General features: G+C 36.6%; 1 pseudogene; it reads right to left on the reverse strand.

Moving 5' to 3' along the window:
• Positions 1 to 23,861, reverse strand: LOC128095105 (vomeronasal type-2 receptor 116-like; annotated as a pseudogene).
• Positions 23,862 to 24,941: the final 1,080 nt, after the last annotated feature.

Raw genomic sequence — 24,941 nt, forward strand, 5'->3', positions numbered from 1 at the left:
CTAAGTTTCAAGGTATTTCCTCCTAGCATATGTTTTCTCCCTAATGTGATGAAGTGAGTTCCTTTCTGGTCTTAATAATATGATGTAGCACTTGGGGGCAAAGATGATGCCTAAGAGTGATGCATTGGAAGCCAAGATAGAAAGGACTTCCATAGACACCATGATCTGCCCCTTGGTGCTGTGGTAGACAGGGAGGAAGCTGACCCAGACACTGCAGAACACCAGCATGCTGAAAGCCAGGAACTTGGCTTCATTGAATGTGTCAGGCAGATTCCTGGACAAAAAAGCCATAAGATAACTCCCTAGAGCCAGTGTTTCCCAGGTATCCAAGGATGCAGTAGAAGGCAATAGCTGAGCCTTTGTTGCAAGTGATGATGATGTGCCCATGTTCTGAATGAACATCTTTGTCAATAAATGGAGGAGAGGTTGCAAGCCAGATTCCAGAAAGAACAACTTGCAGCAGGGTGCAGATGGGAATGATGAAATTAGGGGCCCTTGCTATGAGTAGCCACCTCCTCATTCTCCCTGGAGCAGTGATCTTGAAGGCTATAAGTACAGTGAGAGTTTTGGCCAGCACAGTGGAAAGAGTCACAGTGAACAGAAGTCCAAATGTGTTCTGCTGCAGGATACAGGTGACTCTGCTAGGATGGCCAATGTAAAGCAAGGGACAGAGAAAACAGAGGGTCAGAGTGATGAGCAGGGTGTAACTGAGATCCCGGTTATTGGCCTTGACAATGGGAGTGTCTCTGTGCTTCAGAAACACCCCAAGAACAACAGCTGTGAGTGATGAGAAACCCATGGACATGAAGGTGAGTGTCTTCCCCAACGGGTCATCATAGGCCAGAAATGTCACACTTTTCTGTAGGCAGTAGCTCTTCTTTGTATTTGCATAGTGAGTTTCTGGACACTTCACACACTGGTCCACATCTGGCAGAAATGCAGGTGATCATGAGTGCATACTCAGGTTTTCCCTTTTATCCTAAACCACTTTCTTCTCTGCTCCAGAACATTGAAATGTTATCAGATACAAATATAGAAGGATTAAACTCCATTTGCCTTCTGCTTCATGCTGACAGAAATTAAACAGCCCCAGTGCTTTCTCTGTTGTTACTCAGAAGGTATCCTCACCATAGTGACACTGTGGTATCTGTTTTATAATCATTAGAGCATTGATATACATTGCATGAACCTAATTTGACTCTGAGATTGCCTCTTCATCAATACATCTCCATTCTTAAGAGGACATGGGAATTCAGTGTGATAGAGAGAATGTGCTTTGATATCGTATTCTTACAGCGATATTCTTTTAGATGTATCCCAAATGTACCTATATTCATAAAGTCCACGGTGTTCTGTATTTCCTCATTCTTTGAAGGATCCTGAGTGAATTAGTATTTTTAAATTATTAGGGCCTTGAAGCACTTCACGAGTGAGACTGTTCTCATAATTCTGTACAACACTGTCTATGTAATGAGTAAATAAGAACTGCTCATATATTCTAAAGTATCCATGGAACAGTATTTTAACACTTGGTTCCTGACATCTTGTCAGTTTTCTTAGATTATTGCATGCTATGGACTTTTCTCTCATATTTCATTAAATATTTCAACATACCATTTTGTTTTCAATATATATTTAACTGTCTTTATATCATCACATTTCCATTCATACTTGCTATATAATACATTCTGATCTTGATTTTCCCTTCGTCTATTTCTCCCAGATCCTCCTGACCTCCATGAACATACAAGTCCACAGTTTCTTTCTCTTTGAAGTGAAACAGAACTCAAAAAACCAAGCCAAAAAATTAAGATCTCTCTCTGTCTATTTCTCTGTCTCTTCCTCTCTGTCTTCTTTTCTCTGTCTCTCTGTCTCTCTGTCTTTGTCTGTCTGTCTGTCTCTGTCTCTCTCTCTCTCTCACACACACACACATATACACACTCAAACTATAAAACATGAAGTTGCAAAATATACTATGAAGGAAAAGTCCAATAAAAACAAAACAAACAAAACTGAGGTCAAAGAAAGCAAATGATACAAAAATACATCTGAGGTCATTTCGTGTTGGCCATCTACCCCTGGGCAACAGTCCTATCCTTAAGGGTTATTACTATACCCAGTGATAGTTCATTGGGAAAACTTAGTATTCCTTTACAAGTGGGCATCAATTGCAGAAATGGTCTTGGTAAGGAGTGGGAGCTCATGTCCACTTCTTCATCTGTATGCTTTGATCCCATCTGGATTTACCCTGGGCAGGCCCTGTACATGCTACCACCTGTGGGTTCTTATGTGCCTCAGTCCTGTTGTGTAGACTTTATTTTTACTTTTGTTGATATTGTTAATGAATTAAAGAATTAATTCAATTTTTAGAAGCATTAAATCTCTTGAAAATACACTTGTTTTTCTTCCACTTCTTCTTAAAAAGCTATGCTCATTTTATTTATTTGAAAATAAAAATCTATTTTTAATTCATGTGTGTGTGTGTCTCCTACAGATCTAGAAACCATGAGCATCCCGGCCCTGAAGCGACCATTATAGGGCATAACTGGAGTTACAGAAGACTGTGAGCCACCATATGTGTCCTGGAACCTGAACCTGGATCCTTGGAAGAGTAGCCAGTGCTCTGAACATTGGAGCCATCTCTCAAATCCACATCATTAGTTTCTGAAGTTATACTTTTACACTGTACTTTCAAGTCTCGCTCCTCCACTGTTACTCCTTCTCTTCTGTATTTGGAGTATTTATTTTGCTCTTAATGTCCTAGGTCATAATAAAAGCTTCATATGCAGAACTCCATCTCTTTTTAAAGAAAGGCATGTAATATGCAAGCTATGCAAATTACTTCATAAGTATTAAACATGCTCCTTCATGGAAAAGATTTAGATTACAGTTTTTGAGTGAGTAGCATATTGAATTTTCACCTGTCTGATATTTGTATGTTCTTCTCATCCTTGGCCTTCATTATCTTTTCAAGTCCAGTTATTAACATGTAGTCCTATGGAATTTGCCTATGGTGGGTGAAGTGCTCCACCTTTGTGCAAATGCAACAAGCATATGAACCTTGTACATGTCCAGTGTGTATAAGTCATACACATTCAAGGTAATGATGAAGTGTTCCCTCATTTGTCCACCTCAATATATTTGCTAAAACAACTAGATCTATGTACATATATAGTGTGAAAGGATTCCAATTATAAAAAAATAAAATTTAAAGAGTCCCTATTATAGAGGTAAATAATGTAAGTCCACAAGTATTTTCTAAATAGTGTTTATTCAATTAAAATATTCCAGGAATTATAAAAAGTAATTATTCATAAAAATGTTAGCAAGATAAATCTGTGTGATTTATCTTCTTATTCCACATAATGACACAATTATACTCACATGCAATGGATTTAGATTTTTTCCTATCTATCTATGTATCTATGTATCTATGTATCTGTCTATTTATCAATGAAATGATTGGCATTTACCTGTCTCATTGGAAATTTCATTCTCTGGACAAGGGGTACAGTCAAAGCAACAGGCAGCTTTGCCCTCCTGGTGAGTTTTACTGAATCCGGGATCACAGCTTTCACTGCATACAGACTGAGGAATCTAAGAAAAATAAAATGAATGGAAGCAAATATTCAGGTTTTTGTGGAATATGTAATAGGCAGAGTGTTTTCAAATATGGAATCATTAATTTGTTTCTATTGTCTAAATGCAGATAGTTGAATTGTTTCTACTAGTAGAATGAGTCATTCAAAGGTCCATGTGGTGAGTACTTGGCCTTAATAACACAACTTTGCTGGAAAATTGTTGAAAGATAATGAAGCAAAGTATAGAGGTAAAAATTCAGGTCCAAGGTAGCATGTCTTGGTGACACTAAAAATCTACTGTCTCTTGACTCCTGGATACAAAGGCATATATATTCGTCTTCCATAGTAATGGTTCATCTTGTGAACTTCATAGGTCTTAGAACCACTATGGAAACAAATAAATGAGGATTATTGCAAAGGTTTTCCAGGTTATGATACTTGTGGTCAAAAATCCTCTCTAAAGTAGGTGGATCCGAGTTAATGGCCCTGGTCCCTGAATGAATGAAATGGAAGAAAGGACGATCAGAGTAACATTCAGCTATCTCTGCATCCTGACTGTTGATGCAATGTGAATAGCTACCTCTACGCCCTAAAAACATGGCTTCCTGAAGTGACTGAATATACCTTCAAACTGTGAAACAAGAATAATGATCCTATATTTTTCAACAGGTAGTTTTTTTTTGCAACAGCAAAATCAACAACTAATACATCTACACATTCAAATCATGTTTTTCTACATTGACAGTGCTCAAAAAGCAAAACACCCATTGATCACTGACGGAAACCTTCCAAGATGGGATCAAAATAAATCTGTCATGTGACTCATAACAATGAGAGAAATAACCATGAAACAGATACTTTATGGCATTAAATAAATGAGCAGACTGGAAAATAAATAGTTCATCCAGCAAAATTAGGTATGAAGACAATTCTTTATATTGGTGGTCATTATGTGTCAATAAATGGGCCCTGTGTGAGCAGTTAAGGGTCATGACACACAGAAATAGAGTTTTTGAAATTTACATACAGGTCAAAATACTGAAGGAAGATGAAACCCACCTCTGTTAACCCTGTGGCCCACTGTATCATGTGAGAAGATAAGGACAATTTCTGGCCCTCTGGAGCATTTGGAGAAAATGTTCCTACTTTTGCTATTATCCCAAGACCTTTTGGGAAATTCCAAAAATTGAGAATGTCATATTGTACATGTGAATGCCTTTTCTGATCCAGAACCACAAAGTCTCCAGCATGATTGATGAACTGTGTTTTCCTTAGGAAAGGATGAAGCTAAAAGAGATGCATGCTGTTATTACATAATCTCCAGAGAAGTACAACAGAGGAAGAATCAGGAAACATCTCTTATTGATTTTAATCCCTATTGTGAAAAGCACCTTTAATATAGGTACCAATCACATCAAACAAATGATACCCTAGGATAATGGAAGCATTATTGTGCTTCTAAAACATTTGAATCAGTTCCATTAGAAAACTTAGAACCAAGCACTCATGGTGTGCATAGAGAAAACTTCCCCTTTGTTGAAAATACAGTCATACCCAACTAAGTTCTGAAAAAAGTTAGAGATTCACTATGTAAAATGAATGATTTTATGAGTGATAATTTACATAAAATAAGCATCTTAGAAGTTTTCATATCCATTGAGACCATCTCTGTCTCTGACTTTTCTGTTGTGTGAAATCTCTGGGATAAATGGACTTTTTATGTTGAAAAGTTTTCCTGGAAACATTGTATGACTCTTTGCAATACAACTACATAAAAACTTAAAACAGTCTCCTCCTTGCACAGTCTCTCTTGTAGATTTTTCACAAAATAATTTAAAATACATATTGTCTAGTTTGATGACATTTATTACTCTAGGTGTTTGATATTGCTGATGTTATAATACACAACATTAGCGTTACCTGCCAGGGGAAGAATTTCATCTCTTTCTCTTTTCCATGAGACTGAAATTGTACTTGATTGAGCATCATTTCATGCACACTGTGGGCCACAGCATACACTGCTTTTTAGACATTGTAACTCTCTTCACTCATTGTCATGTCATATATGTTCCCTGGCAAGAATCCCAAGGAGGCATTAGGCAGACAGTTATCCACAATTTTACAATCTTTCCTCAAATATGAGCAATTGAAGAATGAGTGCCACAATACATGAAGATAAATGTCTTGTGGGTATTTGAAAGGATTGGCTGTCTGAATAAAATCTGTAAAATTAATGATCTCCTCCTGATGGTGTGAAAAAATAAGGGCCCCATGCAATAAATCTAACAGCAATTAGATATCAAATTGGGTATGATCCCAGTGTGAGTTCAGGACCCAGACTTTCCATGTGAGTAATATCTTCTTAATATTTACTATTAAGCTTAATAGGGAATCAGTGTCCCCATAAATAATAATCACATTCGCTGATGATTCCAGGATCTGCACCTGATTTTTCCAGGATGTGGTCAGAAATGAACCCCTGTTGGCTAGGATCATTTCCACAAATGCTATGCACACTCCATTTTTCTCCATCTCACTTCTCAAATCTGACAGAATCTGGGCACCTTTGTCATCATCTATGATGAACAGCCCAACCCAGTTCCAGTGGAAATGAAGCATCAGTGATACAATGCCAAGTTTCAGAGATGTGTACTTGGGGGCCGCTTGGTACAGGGAAGAAAACTTTCTTTGTTCACTGAGGGTAGTATCAAAACGCCCAAAAGTAAGCTGTAGAGAGAAACAATCAGAAAGAAGAACATGGTCATGAAAATCAACTCCATTCTACAGCAATGGTTTGAAGACTGTAGGACAACAATGCATTGAAGGTCAAACCTGCCTTCCTATGTGTTTTCCAAGAAGTCCAGAAAATATTCAGAGGTTCAATAGTGTGCTGTCACTACTCCACCCTTTCATTTCCCTCCATTCTAAGCTAGAAATATATAGATGCATCACCATCTGTCTGCATCATTTCCCTACCCATTCAGAGTGATTTAATTTTCCTTGTTTTTCCCCACAGCTGCCCAAAATGTCACCAAGTAGAACTGACATCATGTCCTATCTAATCACCCTCTCTCACCTGTGGATATTTGTAAAGATCCAGCAGTGTCCCTATGTATTCTGATTCTGCCCATGATTGTCCTGTAAGAATGTCAGCTGACATGCCCTCTCTTGCACATCTGTAGTTAGGGGTGGCATAACCAGGGCCTGAAAATGTACCTATGAGGTTGACCAGAGTGTATCTTTGACCATCAGGGACATTCTGGATAATGAATCCCAGTGACATGTTTGGTAAAAAATAGGGATTGCTGTTGATCTCCTCAATGGCAAACATCATGGCCAAAATACATTGGTAGTTCCTCAACTTAAACCTGCAGAGACAGTAGAACAATGTTTAGGATGAAGACTCACACCACAAAACTCCTGGTATGGGTGTAAGTTTAGGGCAGTGGGTTTTACAGTTTGACTGATTCTGTTTCCAAAAGTACATGTTTAAATATCTTCCCAGCATTTTTTAGAATTTGAATGGGAGTGTTGTTTCTTTTTCTAGTATTGAAAATAGATTTTTTCATACATTATATTCTAATTACCACACCCCTGAATAACTCCTCCCATGTCTCCCCACATCCTCTCCCACAGAAATCCACACCCTTTTCTCTCTTTTTAGAAAACAAGCAGGCATATCAAAACAATAAAAATAAGTTAAAATAAAAATAAACAAGCCAGTATCATACAAAACAAACAAAGAGAAGAATAAGTGCTAAAGAAAAAAGAACACATAAGGAAGCAGAGGCACACACATGTTTTAATACACAGAAACCATAAAAAGAAAACATTAGAAACTCGGTCCTTCAACTTTCTTGCTTCACTGAAAAGTATGCCTATACTCTATGCTTGTAGGCTGAAGATGGATGCTCCAGTGTTGCAGAAGAACGTTGGGTGACTGTTCAGGCAGTAAGATGTCTCTGTCATGTCTAGGCTGTTTGGAAGTTGTTTGCAATGCACTTTTGTTTACTTAAATGATGTTATGTCTTTCTGGGGACTTTGATGGAGTTGAAGACTAGATAGTTACAGTTGCAGTTTTCCTTAGTTATGATAAAAGTAGATTATGTGTAAATCTTTGGAGTCACTAAGATGGATGGATGGTGGAGTGCTTTCTCTGAATTTGCTAAATGTAAATGGACTGAATATTGTAAACATAATTCTTACTTGATAACTTTTTGTTTTATTTAGTTATACTATGTTAAATCTAAGACCTTTCTTTTTATTTAAAAAAATGGGGAAATGTTGTAGAATAATATATTAAGGTATTTTACTTTTGTTTGTGTTGTAATTGTTTAACTCTGTGAATCTGTGTTACTTTGCCTTTCTAAAACATCTCATGGTCTAGTAAAGCTGAATGAGTATAAAAATGTTAGAAACTATAATATGCGCACAAAAGACTTATAAGGTTGAAAAAAATTAACCTCCAAAAAACTCCATTGAGCTTTTACTTTTTTCCCCATCTACTACTGAGCTTGGGGCCCGCCCTTAAGAATACTTTGTAGCCCTGAGACAGAGTCTGCCAGCACCAATTGGACTAAGAGATAAATAAGTCTTTGTCCTCATAGCCCAGCCTGTAGGCTTTGAGCCTAGGGGCACAACACCGCACCCCACACCACCACCCATTGCAGCCCCAGTTTCAGGCCTGCAGGAAAGTTTCTTGCAGGCAGGATGGTCTACATCCATCCCCCACCAGATCCTGTAACCTACAAGCCCTCCTAACCCTCCATAGACAGATTAAACAAAATATTCCATAATAAAATCAGATTTAAACAATACCTATTCCCAAATCCATCTTTACAAAAAGCACTAGAAGGAAAAATCCAACCTAAAGAAGTTAGATACACACATGAAAACATAGGTAATTGTAGCTAGAGTTTTCCTGCCTGGCCCACAGTCAGGACAAATCTCTCTCTCCTGCAAGTCCCACAGCCGCTCAGACCTGACCAAGTAAACACAGAGACTTATATTGCTTACAAACTGTATGGCTGTGGCAGGCTTCTTGCTAACTGTTCTTATAACTTAATTAACCCATTTCTATAAATCTATACCTTGCCACATGGCTCGTGGCTTACGGGCATCTTCACATGCTGCTTGTCATGAGGGCAGCTGGCAGTGTCTCTCTGACTCAGCCTTTCTCTTGCCAGCTTTATTCTCTTCCTTGTCCCGCCTCTACTTCCTGCCTAGCCACTGGCCAATCAGTGATTTATTTATTGACCAATCAGCAACACACTTGACATACTAACCATCCCACAGCAGGTAATAGATAATCGCACACTAACAAATACCAAAAAAGGGAAACACACAATACCACCACCAAAAAATAACAGGAATTAACAATCACTGGTCATTGATATTCCTTAATATCAAATGACTCAATTCAGCTATAAAAAGACACAGGCTAGCAGAATGGATATGAAAACAGGATCCATCTTTCTGCATACAAGAAACACATCTCAACTTCAACGACAGACATTATCTCAGAGTAAAAGCCTGGGAAAACACTGTCCAATCAAATGGACTTAAGAAGCAAGCTGATGTAGTTATGCTAATATTTAACAAAATAGACTTTAAACTAAAATCAATCAAAAGAGATCGGTAAGGACATTACATATTAATCACAAGAAAAATCCACCAAGATGAAGTTTTATTTATGCCCCAAATTTATTTATTTATTATGGAAGTTCATCTGAACATTTAAGCCCCAAATACAAGGGCATGCACATTTGTAAAAGAAACATCAATAAAGTTTAAATCACACATCAAATCCCACACACTAATAGTGAGAGACTTCTGCTGTGGGATGGTCTGTATGTCAAATGTGTTGCTGATTGGTCAATGAATAAATCACTGATTGGTCAGTGGCCAGGAAGGAAGTATAGGCGGGACTAACAGAGAGGAGAATTGAGAGAACAGGAAGCTGGGTGAGGGAGACACTGCCAGCCGCCATCAGGACAAGGAAGATGTAAAGTACTGGTAAGCCACAAGCCACGTGGCAAGGTATAGATTAATAGAAATGGATTAATTTAAGCTGTAAGAACAGTTAGCAAGAAGCCTGCCACGGCCATACAGTTTGTAACCAATATAAGTCTCTGTGTTTATTTGGTTGGGTCTGAATGGCTGTGGGTCTGGCGGGTGTCAGACATTTGTCCTGACTATGGGCCAGGCAGGAAAACTCTAGCTACAGACTTCAACACCCTACTGTCACCAATGGACAGGTCTGTCAGACAGAAACTTGACAGAGAAATGAGTGAACTAAAAGATGTTATGACTCAAATGGACTTAATAGATATCTACAGAACATGCCACCCTAAGAAAAAAGAATATGTCTTCTTCTCAGCACCCCATGGAAACTTGACCACATGCTTGGACAAAAAGAAAATCTCAACAGATGAAAAAAATTGGAATAACCTCCTGTATTTTATCTGACCATCATGGCTTAAAGTTAGATTTCAAAAACAAAAATTACACAAATCCTACAATAACATAGAAACTGAATTATGCCCAAGTGAATCACCACTGGGACAAGGAAGAAATAAAGAAGTTAAAGATTCTCTAGAATTCAACTTAAATGAATGTACAACATAGCCCAACTTATGGGACACTACAAAAGAGGTGCTAAGAAGAAAATTCATAGCAGTAAATGCCCACAAATAAGAAGATGGAGAAATCTCACACTAGCAATTTAACAGCACATGTGAAAGTTCCAGAACAAAAAGAAGCAAATTCACCCAGGAAGAATAAATGCCAGGAAATAATAAAATTGAGGGCCAAATCAATAAAATAGAAACAAAGAGAACAGTACAAAGAGTCAATGAAGCAAAGAGTTGGTTGTTTGAGAAAATCAAGACAGACTAGCCCTTATCCAAACCTCTTGAGGCAGAGAGAAAAAGAACACCCAAATTAACAAATTCAGAAATGAAAAGGGAGACATAACAACAGACAACAAAGAAATCCAGAGAATCATCAGGTCACTTCAAAAACCTGTACTCCACAAAATCGGAAAATATAAAAGAAATGGACAATTTTCTGCATAGGTACCACATACCAAAGTTAAATCAAGACCCGATAAACAATTTAAATAGACTAATAACCACTAAGGAAATAGAAACGGTCATTAAAAGTCATCTAATCAAAAAGAGGCCAGGACCAGATAGTTTCAGTGCTGAATTCTACAAGAATTTTAAAGAAGAGCTAGTGCCAATAGTCTTCAAATTTTTCCACATAATAGAAACAGAAGGAATGTTACCAAACCCTTTTATGAGGCTACAGTTACCCTGATATCCAAAACACATAAAGATGAAACAAAGCAATTGAATTACACACCAATCTCCCTCATGAACATTGATGCAAAAATACACATTTTTAAAATATTGGCAAACTGAATTCAAGAATATATTAAAAAAATAATCTACCATGACCATGTAGGCTTCATTCCAGGGATGCAAGGATGGTTCAACATACAAAAACCTATTAATGAAATACACGATATAAACAAACTGAAAGAAAAAATACACATGATCATCTCACTAGATACTGAAAAATCCTTTGACAAAATCCAACAAGCCTTCATCATAAAGGTCCTGGGGAGATCAAGAATACAAAAAAAACATACCTAAACAAAATGAAGGCAATTCTCAGCAAAACGACAGCCAACATCTAATTAAATGGAGAGAAACTCAAAGCAATTCCACTAAAATCAGGAACAAGACAAGGCTGTCCACTCTCCTCATATTTATTTAATATAATACTTGAAGTTCTAGCTAGAGCAATAAGACAACAAAAGGAGATCAAGGGGATACAAATTGGAAAGGAAGGAGTCAGACATTCACTATTTGCAGATGATATGATAGTATACATAAGTGACAAAAAAATCTTACCAGGGAACTCCTACATCTCATAAACACCTTCAGTAATGTGCCAGGATACAAGATTGACTCAAAAAACATCAGTAGCCCTCCTATATACAAATGATAAATGAGCTGAGAATGAAATCAGAGAAACATCACCCTTTACAATAGCCACAAGGAATATAAAGTACCTTGGGTAACACTTACTGAGCAAGTGAAGGACCTGTAAGACAAGGACTTTAAGTCTCTGAAGAAAGAAATTGAAGAAGATATCAAAAAATGGAAAGATCTCCCATGCTCATGGATAGGTAGGAATAACAGTAAAAATGGCAATCTTACCAAAAGCAATCTACAGATTCAGTGCAGTCCCCATCAAAATCCCAACACAATTCTTCACAGACTTTGAAAGAACAATACTCAACTTCATATGGAAAAACAAAAAACCCAGGATAGCTTAAAGAATCCTGTACAATAAAGCAACCTCTGGAGGCATCACCATCCCTGACCTCAAGTTTTACTATAGAGCTATAGTAATAAAAACATCTTGGTACTGGAAGAAAATCTGACATGTAGACCAATGGGATGGAATTGAAAATCCTGACATTAATCTGCACACCTATGAACACCTGATTTTTGACAAAAAGCCAAAACTGTACAATGGAAATAAGAAAGCATCTTCAACAAATGATGCCATTATAACTGGATGTCAACATGTAGAAGATTGCAAATAGATCCATATCTATCACCATGCACAAAACTCAAGTCCAAGTGGATAAAATACCTCAACATAAATCCAGCTATACTGAACTTGATAATAGAAGAGAAAGTAGAAAGTAATCTTGAATGCATTGGCACGCTAGACCACTTCCTAAATGTAACAACAGTAGCACAGACACTGAGAGTATCAATTAGTAAATGGGACCTCCTGAAACCAAGAAGCTTTCATAGGGCAAAGGACATGGTCAATAAGACAAATATGATATCCTACAGAATGGGAAAAGATCTTCACCAATCCCACATCTGACAGAGGTCTGAACTCCAAAATATATAAAGAATTCCAGAAACTAGACATCAAAATACTGAACAATCCAATTAAAAATGGGCTACAGAGCTAAACAGAGAATTCTCAACAGAAGAATCACAAATGGCTGAAAGATATTTAAGGAACTGCTCAGCATCCTTAGTCATCAGGGAAATGCAAATCAAAACAACTCTGAGATACCATTGTACACCTCTCAGAATTTTGTTTAGAGCAACCAATAGCCTTGGCAGTAGCGGGGGTGTTTGCGCATTTCCATAGGACACATTTGGCCAACAATTCAATTAACCTATTCCCAGATCTATAAGTTTCATTTTGTGTTAAGAAATGTCTAGTTGTGATTGTGTCTCCCCTTTTATTTGTATGTATGTGTGTTTTAAGAAGCTTCTACTGTATTGTTTCCATATGACTAAAATTGCCCTTTGTTTCATTTCTTTAGGATGTTGTAGAACCCCAGGCTCTCAATAACTTGAGCTCCAAAAGGGACTAATGTAGTTATTTTGTTCCTGTGTTAAATTCTGACCAAAAATTAGGATGAGATCTTCAAATATCCTGGTATTCAACTTGCAATCTGCTCAACTACAAGAAATAAATGTTTCTTTGTCAAGCCACCAGTTAATAAGACACTGCTTAATTCAAGGATATCAGGTTATTCAACATGTCTGAACAACAGTTGACATTTCTGTAACAGTTCATTTTTATATGAGTGTTTGTGTAATATGTGTACTTATTACTCTGTGTGGTGTGTATACACAAATGGATGCTAGATCAAAAACAAGTTGATATGTGCATCATCATCATGCACCTTATTTAATACTATGTCTTTTTGTAGCTCATGGGATGACAGCAATTCTCCTGCCTTTGTCGCTCATTTCACCAAAGGAGCAACAGGTTTACACAAATTCTGTAATTTGTGTAATTCCCTGTAATTCCCTGTAATTCCCTCCTCCCCATTTGCAATCTGCAGAAGTAAACTCAGTTCTCACAGTTGGAATGCTAGAGTGTTAACTTCTGATATATTTACTCATTCTCTTAATATTAGTCACTAGGAAAGAAAAATAACTTGCACTCTGTAATGACCAAATGTCCACACACATGGGGGAATATTATGGCATTTCACATCAAAAATATAAGAGTCATAAAGTTTTGTTTCATTCCGGTTGTGTTTTGTAAATCATTTTTTGATTTGTGTGCCAAAGTTCATTCCCATACTTTTAGTGATTCATAAATATGCAATGCTATTTTCTTCATGTTGGTAGGCTCTGTAGAAAAGGAGATGAATAACTTCTTAAACTCATGAGACAACAGAGCAGGCCTGGCATCTGTGTGTACAGAATGATTCAGAGGAACCCTGGCTGTTCAGTAACAGTTTAAACCCATAAAAACTAACTACTGAGATAGTTATGATATGAATCAATACATAATTATGGAAAGGGAGCAATATTTGTAAGAAATACTAGAACAGGATAAATAAAATTATAAATGCAAGTCAGTTAGGAATATAAAATAGTAAATGTGTATCACACTTTTTGTCTAACAGTATGAACACAGGGCTTGGGATAGAGATCACTAGGGAAAGGGCTTGCCATTCCAGCATGAGGACCTGAGTTTGATCCCTCATGCTTCACTCAGGGCACAGTAGTGAATACTTTCAGTTCCAGTTTTGGAGTTATGGGTAGGTTGGATCCCTAAATCTTGTTCTCATATTTGTTTAGCCATTTCAGTAAACTCTCTGACAGTGTGAGACTGTGTCCCCAGAATGTGGCTGGGTCCACAAGGAAAACAATTTAGGTTGACTGCTGTCACCCACATTCTGGCACACACTTGTGTATGTACACTGACACAAATGTGCATCTACACCAATGCCACCTTCTAAAAAAATATCCACCCCACCACCAGTGAAAGACAATCTGACAGCAAAAGCATGGAAATGGTAATCCAAGCAGAAAGGGTAAGAAACCAAAAGGATAATATACTCAGATGATGTTATCCATACATCAGTAGGACAAATTAAAGCATAAAGTGCCACCCACATACATAGAATATTGTGCTTCATCACGGCAGTGCAAGAATTGCCAGGAGGCAGTGGCACATGCCATTAATCTCAGCACTAGGGAGACAGAGCCAGGCAGATCTCTGTGAGTTCTAGGCCAGTCTGGTCTACAGAGTGAGATCCGGGACAGGCAACAAAACTACACAGAGAAACCCTGTCTCAAAAAAAAATGAAGAAGAAGAAGAAGAAGAGGAAGAAGAAGAAGAAGAAGAAGAGGAAGAAGAAGAAGAAGAAGAAGAAGAAGAAGAAGAAGAAGAAGAAGAAGAAGAAGAAGAAGAAGGAGAAGAAGAAGAAGAAAAGAAGAAGAAGAAAAGAAGAAGAAGAAGAAAGAAGAAGAAAAGGAAGAGCAAGAAATGTCATCTATGTGAACTGGACCAAGTACTTTCTTCCCACAATGTGATTGTGGGGCAACTAGACCATAACAGACAAAGTTGTAGTTTATCCCTAGTTTCTCATCCCATGGTAAAAATCTACTCAAAACATGTCAAAAACATGAACATAAAAATGGGAAACACATCTAGACATCTTTTGTTCACTTTTGTGGAATTAAAAGTCACAGGAAACAAAACAGGACTTGACAGTAGTTTTCCAGTAGTCTCAAAAAGTCTTTGGAGTTGAGTTAGAAGGTACCTAGACAAGTGAACCCCTGCAGAAAAGGAAGTGCTTTGCAAACTCTTCCTCAATCAAAGGATCACATCAGAGTCCCTAATACAGTTATAACACCCAGTAACAAGAATCCCCAAACAGTTGAATTGAGGAGATGTTATGTGAAGGAAGAGTTACCAAAGTAGAAACTCAATTGTTGCACCAGTTTTCCATCCCACCAGCAGTGAATAAGTTTCCCTTTTCCCCAAATCTGTGGTCCTGTGTCCTCCTTTGTTTTTAGGAGTGTGCACAGCAACTTTTAGCATTATGAAAGCTAGCCAGCAATGTTGCAGCTTCCTGTTCCTCTCCAGTTTGATTTTTCTATATTCATTGACTCAAATATGTTTTCTACAGAAATGGAGCCTTACCATTAAGTTCTTGACGGTAAACAAGAGCAATAGTAATACTCTGTAATAGTTGGGTCTTATGTTGAGGTCACTGATACATGAAATTTAAGTTTGCATAGGTGGAAATACAGGAATAAATTTTCCTTATCCTATTCAGTATTGATTCAGTATGGCTGGCACTTCTTAAAAAAATTTCCATATTTTGACCAATAGTAGTATTCTCTCTTTGACAAAAATCAGGTGACTTTATGAGTGTGGATTTATATGTTTTTATGTATTCTCAATTCTATTCCATTGGTCAATAATTCAGTTTTTATGCCATGCCCACTCTGTTTTTATAGGTGTAGCTCTAAAATATAACATGAAATCTGGGGTTATGACTCCTTCTGCAGTGTTGTTGTTGGTCAGGATTGTTTTTGTCTATATTTAGTCTTTTGTGCTTCCACAGGAAAATTAAAATTATTCTTCAATTTCTGTGATAACTGACACTGGAAATTTGATGAGGCTTTCCTTGAGTCAGGAGATTGGTTTGGTAGGATGTGTATTTCACAATAGTTAATGTTAGCAATCTATGAGTTTAGTAGGTCTTTCATCATCTGGTATTGTAACAGGGCCCCAGTCCTAAAAACAACTGACTCCATGATGGAAGTGCCATTCAGACTGTAAATCTCAGCATGTAGACAGCACCACCTACCAAAACTAAAACAAAGACATAATATGTCAAACCCACATAATTCCGAGAAAGTCTCAAAATGTACTCATCTTGCTTTTTTGCTCCTGTAGTTCTGCTTCTGACTAACTGTTCTTGTTAACTGAAGTGTGTCAATGGAAAACATGGTTTTTGTGCATAACAGCTCACCAGGAGAAGACTTCGCGCTACACTGTGATCCCAAACACCTGGTGCAGTCCTGCCCAGCTAATAAAGACTTCATTTGGCTTAAACCTGTGTCTGAGAAGCCTTCTCTAGTGAATACCACACAACAGTATCTATTTTAAATCTTTCATTGTCTTAAAGATTTTATTGCATGTGTCTTTCACCCCCTTGGTTACTCTTATCCACTGATACTTTATTTGGGGAGTTATTCTGAGAGGGATTGGTTTCCTGATTTCTTTCTCAGTATGTTTAGCATTTGTCCATCACATCTTCTGTGAGGCTTTTGTATCCTGCTGTGCTACCGAATGTCTGTATCAAATGTATAGATTTCTGAGACAGTCTTCAGGATCTTTTCTTGTATTTCACTGCATCATCTGCAAGTAAAGATGCTTTGATTCTTTTCCTATCTGTAACCTCTCTGATTCTATCATTTCCCTTATTTCTCTTGGTAGGAATACAAGTTCTATGTTAAACAGAAGTAGTGAGGATGGACATCCTTGTCGTTTTCAGAAGTTTATTGAAACATTTTCAGTTATTTTTTATACCTGTTGATGATGGCTGTGGGTTTACTATATGTTGCTTTTATAGTACTAAGGTACATTCTCTGTATCCCTCTTTTCTCCCGGACTTTTATCATGAAATGGTGTTGGATTTTATCAGAAGCCTTTAATCCTTTTAATCAGTTCATCAATTTTTCCTGTACTTTACTCCGTTCATATGGTGTCTTACATTAATTAATTTAGGGATGTTCAACGAGCCTAACATTCTTGGATGAGACAACAACATTATGGCATATAACTATTTTGGTGTGTTCTGGAATTTAGTTTTCAAGCATTTGATTTGTGTCTATGTTCTTCAGACATTAACCGATTAATTTTCCATTTTTTGGTAGGGTCTTTATATGTTTTTGAAATCAGAGTAATACTGCCTTCATAAAGTGTATGTTCCTTCTTCTCCTTTTTTGATATATTAGTGTAAGATCTTTGAAAGCTTTGTACAATTTTGCACTGACTCCATCTGATCTTGAGGGTTTTTTTTACTTAGATTTGTAATTAATATTTTGATCACACTGGATGTTATGGGTCTATTTAACTTAATAATGTCATCTTGATTTAATGTTGGTAGAAAATATGTGTATCTGGAAATTTACCCATTTCTTAAATCTTACCCAATTCAGAGAAACCTATAAGTTTTTAAATGTCACTTTATAATTCTCCAAATATCCTCAGTGTCTGTTATAATGTCTCCCATCCATCTCTAATTGTATTAATTGTGGTTATTATTATGATAGTATTATAATTATTATAAAATAATATAGTTATTATAAAGTTTAATAATTTTGATTGCTTATAATTTTGTTAATTGGCTTAAGTTTTGTCAGTCTTTTATCTTTAGTTTCATTCATTCTTTGTATTGATTTCTCCATTTGTAGGTCATTAATTTCTGACCTGATTTTGATGATTTCTTCCCACTTGCCTTTATGAACTGTTACTTGTTCTTATATTTTCAAGGCTTTCAGGTATCTCATCAAGTTATTAATTTGTGATTTCTCATAATTTCTGATATGGGTTCACAGTGCCCAAAACGTTCCTCTTATGACCATTTTCAGTTTTCCCACAGGTTTTGGTGTCTTGTGATTCAATTTTCACTCAACTCTTAGAATTTTACAAGTTCCTTTTTTATTTCTTCCTTCAAGTGAGATTGATTCAGTTTTACATAACTTAACTTCCATAAATTTATTTTTTCACTCTTTTCTTTTGTTGTTTCTATTCTGATGTAGTCCATGGAGGACTGATAGAATGCAGGATGTGATTTTAATTTTTTTGTATTTCAGAGACTTGCTTTTATTGCAATATGTGGTCTATTTTGCAGAAAGTCCTATGAACTGCAAGGAAGAATGTGTATTCTTTAGCTTTTGGTTGCAATGTTCTACAGGTATATCTTGCATCTATTTGATTTTGCAGAACTCCAAATGTAGAGGACCACAAAAAAGCTTTACAATGTAATAAAATCGTAGTGACAGTTAGTATACAGAGCCACAGAAAGATGCAGAAAGCTGCAAATGAAAAAGATGAAGTCACATTTAAAGGGAGACCCATCAGAATAGCAGCAGATTCTTTCAGTAGAGGCTAGAAAGCCAGAATGGATGCTCTACAAGTCATGAAATGAGCACCAATGCTCCAGCAGACTAATATAAAAAGCAAAACTGTCACTCATAGTAAGAGGGAAAGGTAAACTTTTCATGATAAAAGAGGAAGAAAATTATCACCACTAAACCAGTTCTGCAAAGGAAACAGGAAGGATTAGTTAGATCCAAAGAAAAGGCTAAATATATCTGAGATGGCTGGGAACAATGAACAATTCCAGAACACTGAATAATATACATCTAATAGAACAATTAAAAACAACAACAACAAATGACAGGAAGTAATACATATCATCCAATATTAACTCAATATTTATGATCTCATGGACAACAGAAATAGATTCAATCAGAAAACAATACCCAGGATTTTACTGTCTCCAAGAAACACATTTCACAACCATGATAGACCTCAATTAGAGTTAAAGGAAGGAAAAAGAATCCCAAGCAAATTCAAGTAAAAACTTAGCATGCATATTTCTTAAGGTGTGACAACTAAGGCATCAAACAAATCCTACTCAGAAGAAATAGTGAAGCATACTTTCTACTCATTAAAGAAAAAAAATCTAACAATGGGGCAGTACAGTTCTAATCATGTACACATTAAACATAGGAGTCCCCAAATACCTTAATGAAACAGTATTAGATTTAAAAGCACAGATCAACCCCAAAACAGAGATGGTGAGTGACTTCAATTCCCCATTTTCAGAAACAGACAAGTAATATGGATCAAAAAACATAAATAGAGAAATTCTGAAGTCAAAGAACATCATAAGTAAACTCGATCTTTATATTGAACACACCTAGTGCATTTCTAAACCTCTAGATAGCTGATGTGTTTACAGAAATTACTGCTTGTCCACTATGCATACAGCAGCCTTCAATAACACACCCACATGAAACAATACTTTCAAAATGCACTCAAATACTTTCAAAATATGGGCATTCTGGCCCAGAAACTTTATTTTATACAAACCAATGAGCTATGATGCTCAAAATCTTGAGAAGACAATTTCAACATAAAACATATTTGTTTAAAAGCTTTAAAAATTCTATAGAGCTCAGTTGATGTAAATAAGGACTCCTTTATGTTTCTATGCATTATGTACACATCAATGCAAAAAAAATGGGAGAATGTTTCTCTGTTCCACTGTGAGCACACAGATGTGGAGCTTGGCATTTTGTTCTCATGGAAACCAAGATACAAATACACTGTGGGCAAATACATAGGATTTTATATCCTCACCCAAAATTATTAAATATATTTCTTATTAAAAGTTATTCACAAACTGTGTTGTTTTATTTGGTCTACTAACAAAGTATTTCTTGCACTTAAGAGTATCAAGAAAGATTTTTCTAAAAGAAAGCTATTATTAAATATATAAATATTTCTTTTGGTTTTCTTAAACTTTCTATATAGTCCATGCCTGCCTTGAAAACCTGTCTGTGTCACACAAATGCTCAGATTATAGGTGTGCACCACCACAATATGCAGCAACATACTTGGTTTGGAGAGCACATGATTCATGGTTTGCCAGAAAACATATAATTATTATGATTAAAGTTGAAAGGAGGATATATTAAACTCCATAATTTAATCATTGTACATCTTTACACATGATGAATTATCATCCTCTACCCCATAAATAGATATTGATGTCACGATGATAAATATATTCAAAACTTGCTTAAATTTTTATGAGCTTGTATAACATTACTGAGAACTATGGCAATTCAAAGCTTAAAGAAATCAGTGCAAATAATTGAGCATTAAACAGAAAGGATATGCCGTTACTGAAAAATACAGTTTTGATAATTGATAAATATTAATATTTTATGAAGTATGACAATGGTGTCATAATTCACAGATTGGTCAGTAGGAAAAGCAGGAAAGGTTCAACATCCTGTGTGGGTTGCTAAGTGTTTCCAGCCTAACATCATTTGCACTCTATAGCAAAAGAGATTCATTAAATATTCATTCTTCTGAATAAAATAGATGAAGGTAACTCAGTGTACAACTTGATATTCACCTAATCTTTTTATTTTCAGCGAAAACACAATCATTGAAAGTCTGAAGCATTATGGAAGGAAAATGCTGTAATATAGTTAACATGCTTTTCCCCCTGTTATTTTAGATTAGGGATTCATGATCAAAGACGAACAAAATTAAAAGATAAACAGACAGGTAATACCCTAAGTGTCATCTTAGAGCCTTCATCCAGTAGCTGATGTAAGTAGATGCCGAGATCCAGAACCAAGCTCCAGGAGACCATTCAAAGAGAGAGAAAAGTGGAATTCTAGGAGCAAGGTGCATCAAGATCATGATAGGGAAACCTACAGAGACAAACAAACAAAACTAGTGGGAACTCATGAACTTTAAAACAACAGCTGGGAAGCCTCCATGGTACTGGAGTAAGCCCTCTGCATAAGTGAGACAGTTGTGTAGCTTGATCTGCTTAACAGGCCCCTTGGCAATAGGGTCAGGAACCATCCCTGGCAGATGAGCTGCCTTTTTGGAGCATATTACCTATGGTGGGAGAACATGCACAGCCTTGTTTCAAAGGGAGAGGCAAGGACATGCCTCTACTGCCTACACCAGGCTCTGCTGACTCCCTATGGGAGGCCTTACCTTGTTTTAGGACGATTTGGGGGCTAGGGAGAGAGGTGGAAGGCTGAAAGTGCGGGTGGAGAGAAGAGAGGGGGATATGTGGTTGGTATGAAAAATATATTAAAAATTCCTTAATAAAAAAGATAAATAGAATTTGTACAATGAAAAGTTCCTGTTTTTTACACCTTCAGGATGATATATTGAAAATATTTAAAATAAACCTTACATTCTAAAATATTTTCAAATAATCTGTAATCAGATATTTATGTCCTTCAATTTGAAAAAGACTGAAAAATGGTGAATATCCATAGTATACTAGAAAAAAACTTAAACTCTGACTATTCATATTCATCTAGTACGTGAATTGTTTCAAGTTATTAATACAAAAATGCACACACAACGGATACAATGCAGCTTGGACATACTAAGTCAGCCATATTTCTGAGTTATCATTTAGGAAAAGCATTCCCATACACAGTGAAAGAAACTGTCTGTCATTATTGCTTTGCAGGAAAATTAACCACCATGCATAACATGGTGCTTATGTAGATTAATCTGCTTTAATCAGATGGTAGACATGTTTTGAACCTATTAGACATAATTCTGTACCTATCAAATTTTTACTCACCATCTTTCAACAAGAAAGTAAAATCCAGTTAGAAAATTAGTCCACACAAAATCTAGAGAAATAGAAAATAACGCTGGCCCCACAACTCATGATCTTTTGTAGTTCTGGCAATGAAGATAAATATACTTATAGTGCTACCATTGGAACATGAGAAAATTTAACTGGAGAAGGCCAGAACAATAAACTTTTCTAATTACATACATACTTTCCCACACCTGTGTAAAAGATTATCAAAAGCATGAAAACAGTTGTGATCCTTGCAGTGTATATATTTGCATGTGCCTCACTTTCTATGCAAAGTATAATTTGAATTTGTGTTGTCTAAATCAAACATGTTGGTTTTTATAACTTCTGTAATCGCAAATATACTTTAGTTTCATTTTAATACATCATAAGATATAAAATCAAACTTACACAACATTCTCTTCATTTACATATTAGACAACCCAGCCACAGGGAACTCACATTATTACAGTCCCTTTGCAGGCATGGGGTTGCTGCTGTATAAGCTCAAGAGGGACTGTATAAGCTAATGCACAGTGTTGTCTGAGCTGCTGAGATTGGAGAACAGAGAAGATGAGGAACAGGGAGGAACAGGGACACCATCTGCTGTAAAGCAGACAAATCTCCTTCCTGCATACAAGGTCAAATGTCTGGTAGACCATACAGCTTCTTAACCTAACTTGAAGTAAGCAATGATCTCTGGAGCCAGTAGACTCTTCCACAGAATATTTTATCTTTTAAAATTTTCCGTGTGTCTTCATTGTATCAAATGAAGAATTAACCTATTACAATATTACAATAACCTTCATGTAAAATGACATTCCACGCTTGAACATTTTCTCTTCCACTGCTCTCCACCGCCACATTTCAGCAGACACAGTATTGCCTTATTGACAATTATTCATCTTCCGTCCTACGTTTATTTTAGGTGATTTTCCACCCATTGCCTCCAGTCTAACTCTTGAATATGTATTTCCATGTTGCCTTTGTTGAGTTCAGACTTGAGAGCAAGCTGCACTTCTCATTTTCAGACATTTACTGTCTAATTACCCACAGATATCATGACAGCTTGGGTAGAATATCCTTGACTTCTTCTAAACCCTAACACACATGAATGCTTATTTTTAGCAGGACCTAAGATACTCATTTGGACTTGTCTGACACTACGTTTTAATCTTGTATCTTTGAGAATAACTAAAAGCAGTATTCCAAGGTCTCATCACATTAAGCGGCACAGGGAAACAGATTCATAATAATAAAGAAGTACACATTGCATTTTCATGGAACTAACATGTAAGCATCTAATTTATCAGATAATACAATTATTAGAAGTCAGATCAAAGAATCTAAGACAGATGAAGGCATTTCTAAAGCAGAAAGTTGGTCCCAGTGTCTAATTCTGACATCCTTGCTCCCAAATTTTGAGCAGGAAATACAGATAACACTTGTCACTCACACACAACAACTAACTTCAGTAGCATTCATTTCTTCTCACAGGATCACAGCTAGACTTCTAGAGTCCCACCAAATACTCTATCATCCTTCTATTATCTAATCCATCTACAGTAGAGCTAATATTGAAAACATCCAAATCCTGAGGAGTTAGGGGCTTAGCTGAGAATATGGGGGATATTCCCAGTGTCTACTGTAGAAAAGAAAATGAATAAAACCCAAATTCCCATTTCCCCCTTGAAAGCACAAGATGAGTCACTAAGAAGACAGCACCACAGAAGAGATCTAGGAATGGAAGAGAGGAATAATGATGTTGGAATCCATACTTCCCCCAAGATATATAAATGCCAAATTTAGATAATGAATAAATGGAAAAAAGACATACTCAACCATATAATCTCTGTTAAATTTAATCATCCGCCAATCAATTGTTTTGTTGAGTGGATAGACAGCATATGCAGGAAAAAAACCAGTAATCATCACATTTCCTTTCTCAATTAATCGGTATTTCATTCTGAGTAAGCACTCACTGCTGTAGTAGGAGCACAGAAGAATAGGAATCTGTAGAAGGAAGAGATAAAAATCCAAGAGAACAGCATATCAACAAAGTAACTGGACATTCATGACCATGTTAATGTGAACTCCAAGCATCCAGCATGAATATACATAGCTCATATGTGAGTGCATGTTTGTTTAGAATTTTATTGGTGACTGGAGCTATCCCTTGAAACCTCCCAAGTTCTTCCTGACAAGACTCTTCACTCCCCTGTGGAATTATCCAATAATTTCTTCCCTCGGGCTTTGCATCTCAGGCCCCACATTAACAATCACAAGACAGGTGAAAAACATTTTTTTAAATCTTCTTCAGCCAAAGGCAGTGTGACTCATCCAAGATCAAAGAGAATCTGTCCCAAGGCATGAAATTCTCATGTTGGATTTAGTCACTAATGTGAACCAAGAAACTTCTTTTGAAAAAGCCATTTATGATGATACAAACATGTGAAACCAGATGAACCAATAGTAGAAGAAAGGGAAAAGGATCAGAATAGGCCCATGGCAGGCCTGACCAAGTCCCAATACCAGGCACAATGCTCTGTAGACTAGAGCCTATCAATTGTTTTGCCTTCCAGGGTTCCATGAGTCACAGAATATTCTTTCTTCTACAAAATGTATGTCTGAATGAATATATTATGTCCATTACTGACTCTAAATACTTCTGTCTTTTTCTGATGAAAATAGTTATTCTGTTGAATTGATTTTTTTGATTAACTTTATGTCAATGAAGATATCAATTTCCTGTTTCAATCTGATCTTTGACCTTCTGCAATATTCTTTTATCCACTATGAATTACTGAGTCAACATATTGTCATGATACACTTTATTCCTTGAACATTGGGTCCACTGTGGTGATGTATTGTGTCCCCCCAATAAACTGTGTCCCCCAATAAATCTTGTCAGGAGATCACAGGAAAAAAAACAGCCATTTTATAGAAGTCAGACAAAGGTAGCACATGCCTTTAATCTTATCACTTGGGAGGAAGGGATCTGTCTGGTTCTCTGTGAGTTCAGGGACACATTGGGAAACATAGCCTGGCATGGTGATACATGCCTTTAATCCCAGGACTGACCATAGAGGTCTGGAGGTCTGTTTAGACAGACAGGAAGTAATGTATCTGGG

Source organism: Peromyscus californicus, unplaced genomic scaffold, assembly GCF_007827085.1.
Source record: "Peromyscus californicus insignis strain IS unplaced genomic scaffold, ASM782708v3 Scaffold_4__1_contigs__length_199733344, whole genome shotgun sequence".
Classification (NCBI taxonomy): Eukaryota; Metazoa; Chordata; class Mammalia; order Rodentia; family Cricetidae; genus Peromyscus; species Peromyscus californicus.